Source organism: Myotis brandtii, unplaced genomic scaffold, assembly GCF_000412655.1.
Source record: "Myotis brandtii unplaced genomic scaffold, ASM41265v1 scaffold299, whole genome shotgun sequence".
Lineage (NCBI taxonomy): Eukaryota > Metazoa > Chordata > Mammalia > Chiroptera > Vespertilionidae > Myotis > Myotis brandtii.
The window spans coordinates 758,520-762,566 of NW_005361430.1; positions in this window are offsets into that span (position 1 = coordinate 758,520).

The following is a 4,047-nucleotide window of genomic DNA, read 5'->3' on the forward strand; positions in this document are numbered from 1 at the left end:
TCTCCGGAGCATTATCTCAATTCGTTGAGGTTCTGTTTCCTGGCATATGTCGACAGTCTGGCTCAAATAAACTCACAAAAATTCTTTACAGGTTTCAATGGTTTTTTTACTTTAATAGGAGAAAGTTTATTTAGAAAGTCACAGCCAACTGTAGAAGAAATGGGCTCAGGAAACAAGTTTCAGAGGCAAAAGAAGGACTCTTGGAGTTTAGGAGAAAGAGCCTGAGGGAAAAGGGTGGGGAAAGGCAAGAGAAAGTTTACTTAGAAAGTCACAGCCAACTGTAGAAATGGGCTCAGGAAACAAATTTCAGAGGCAAAAGAAGGACTCTTGGAGCTTAAGAGAAAGAGCCTGAGGGAAAAGGGTGGGGAAAGGCAAGGGCAAGCTCCATAAAGAGAGCTGCCAATTAACTTCTTTGTGCCTCATTTCCCACATACATAAAATCAGAATGATTATGGTACCTACTTCATAAGTTGTTGCAAAGATTAAGTTAGGGCTTAAAGGTGTTACATTCATTTGCCCAGAACAAAAGCTTGAAATGAAGGACTGCCTTGAAATTAATTGTATTCTTAGTAAATGACTAATTCAATGCATTATGTTTTCTAGAACAGAACCAAAAGAGCTTTGCAACATGAATCTGGTCTCTTAAAAACTCTACAGCAAAGACCTTATATCTGCCCACTGGCAGTTGCTTTTCCTGATTCCCTGACACCTGACATTGGCTTGAAATGTATAAACTACTACAATGTGTAAAGGGAAACATTTTAAACACAGAAGTTAATTTTGGTTTCACATGTCTAGTATTTGTTTATTCATCCAGTAATATATATTGAACATTTTCCATGTCTGACATGTACCATCTGGCAAAAATAACTTGATGTGTTTCTTTTCTAAAAGAAGAAGCCGAAATTTATAGGCAACATAGATGCTGATTCTGATCCCAAGTAATCTGCAATAGAAAGTGTCTGGAGAGAAAAACTGTGCCAGCATTGCAGAAGACACACTTTCATCTCAAAGTCAGTCAAGACCTCTCCCTCGTTACTGAGATAGAATGGGTATACTTTAAGACCTAGAACTGTTGCCCATATAGTTTTCCAGAGAGCTGGGTGAGAGAATAGAACCCTGTTTATTCTCAGAACTTTCATTTCCCGCCTGATTTACCTTCTCCCAATACCACATATTCCTTCTTTAATTCGTCATCAATTGCCACATGGCTCTAAACTTTCTCTGAGTAAAAATCCTGTTGCCCTTGCCTCCAGACATTTCTAAATACACCTACCTGGCCAAATGTTCTGACACATCAGTGTCTCAGAACCACAGTGACAAAGAAATGGCCTCAGTTCCCAAAAAAAGTCTAGCTCCCAGAGAAGTTGTTAGCCACTCAGTGAACATGGGGCAGCATTTCTCCACCTCCATCGGTTTGAATCATTTTGTTCTTGTTGTCTAAAAATTTGGTATTTATGGAGCAAGGAATTTCCTCTTTGATAGTAAATCAATTATAGATAAAGAAGAAAGAATAAATGATATCTATATCTCTTGGGGTTCCCACCCCCAACTTTTGTAATTTTTAGCATGTTGAAGGTAGAGGCAGAACTGAAATTAGTGTCTCCAAGGACCAGTGCATTAAAATAACCATAACAAATCTACAGGCTGTTTAAGAGGAAACCTAAGGGCCATGCTCTTCCCATGATCTTTATACACAATTCTCATCAATGGTGATGGGAATTTCCTCACAGATCTCAGGAGGAAGTGACTCTAATTACACTCTTTTGATAATTTATGCACCGATTCAAGTTTAAGTTCATGAAAATTTTAATCAGCCTTTAACTTCAGATCAAAATATCACATCCAAGGTCAATTGTATTTTGGGTTATTTATGACTTCGTTAGTTCTCTTTTGCAATTTTGTCACAGTTCTCATGAAGATTTTCTTGTCTGTCCTGTAGGATACCCCTTCACCAACTCTAATATCCTCTGGGGTAATTAAATTAAACTATTACTCTGCACAGTGTTTATTTTAATCACTTGAATAAACAAAAATATTAAGGCTGGATTGAATAAATATTGAGAAAGTACAGGATAAAATTGTTACATGTAAAATCAAGTTTAAATATACTTTTCACTGAAACTGTACATATTAACAGATTTTTCAGAAGGCTTCAATTATTCACCATTGACCACTGGAAAAGGTCTACATTCTTTAAGTCTGATAGCCAAGCTCTTTGTGGTTTGACTTCAACACAACTCTCCAGTCTTTGTGATTATTTGAAATGAGATTATTCTGTCCCTGATTTTCTTTTTCAAACCACCATTAAAGTCAATTGCATTTCTTTGGGGGAACTTTTCCTTTTTTTACCCTTTTATCAGAGAATATTTCAAACACATATAGAAGTAGAGAGAATAACATAACGAACTCCATGTATTCATCACCCATCTCAATAATGACCAACTCATGATCAGCCTTTTTTCCTCTTTACTTCCTTCCCTCTTTCCTCCTCTGTTTTGAAGAAATCTCAGGCTTCAGATACTTTCATCTGTAAATATTTTACTGCATATCTAAAAAATATGGAATCTTTCAAAAAATATCACATTCCCAAAACAACAACCTCTTAATGTCATCCGTATGCTCTAAAAATTATTAGTGTCACAGCCATGGGAATGCATCTCCTTGGTGATAATTAGAAATACTGATTTGGTAAAATCAGTATTTGGTAAAACTATAAAGTAGTAACCAGGAGATTAGAATACAATCATGGTATAGAAAGTCCAGACCACTGAAAGGCTATAAGGTGTAAAAACTAGTAATGAATCAAGATAAAGTCAAGAATACAAAAATAAAATGAAATAAAATAAAAACAACTACATAAAACAGAGAGTGGAAAATGTCAGAAATAAAATGAAATATATGGACATAATAGAGATGCCTCTAAAAATAGACACTAATAGGATTCTAACAAATAATACGTGAATATAGTTGTAGTATTTTGTCAATTTTTGGTAAGGCAGTCAAATCCTATTTTTACTTCTATTTTTTAAATTTAAGTCAAGTTTACATTATGATTTCTTTAGATCTATTGGATGCCCACATGCATGGAACCACGTATTTTACTCTAAAACAAAAAGGAAAAAAATCTTTAATTTTTTAAAAAAATATATTTTATTGATTTTTTTACAGAGAGGAGGGGAGAAGGATAGAGAGTTAGAAACATCAATCAGCTGCCTCCTGCACACCCCCCACTGGGGATGTGCCCTCAACCAAGGCACCTGCCCTTGACCAGAATCGAACCTGGGACCCTTCAGTCCCCAGTCCAACACTCTATCCACTGAGCCAAACCAGTTAGGGCTAATTTTTTAATTGTTCCTTAAAATGATGTGATTTATGTTATATGCCTTTTCTAACTATTAATTGGTATCACTGAACATTATAAATATAGTCCTATACCAATAATTAGCTCCAGATACAAAGACATCCTTAAACCTTAAAACCAACAGAACTATGAAATTATCTGTGAAACGCTGGCATTATTTCTTGCCTTTTAATTCAATGTATCAACTATGTATATGCTAAAATTGTTTTGGCACAGTAATTGGATTTAAAGATGAAAATAACAAAAACTCATTGCTAAAGAAAACTGCAATCCAATGAAGAAATGATGGAAAGTTTAAAATAAAAAGGCAGAACCTGGCAAGGGCCGAAGAGGTGTGCAAATAAAAGACTCTGAAAGTTTGAGGGTGTGAATAACATTCAAATATCACGACTAAAAAATGAGACTTCAAGATGGGTCTTGTATAATGAGCAAAAGAAAGTCTTTGACCTTTTACAGCCAAGAACATTATCCTAATTTCACTTTATGAAAACTATTTTATTAATAATATATTGAATGGATCAGAGAAAGGAGAGTTATGAAAATCAGATTGGAGGTCATTGTAGTAGCCTAGGCAACAGGAAATGGCAGCTTACAATGGGATTAGAATAAGAAACGTGTAAAGAAACAGCTGTACTGGACCTTGTGGAAGAGAAAAATCTATGAAATCTGGAAGCTTATTCATT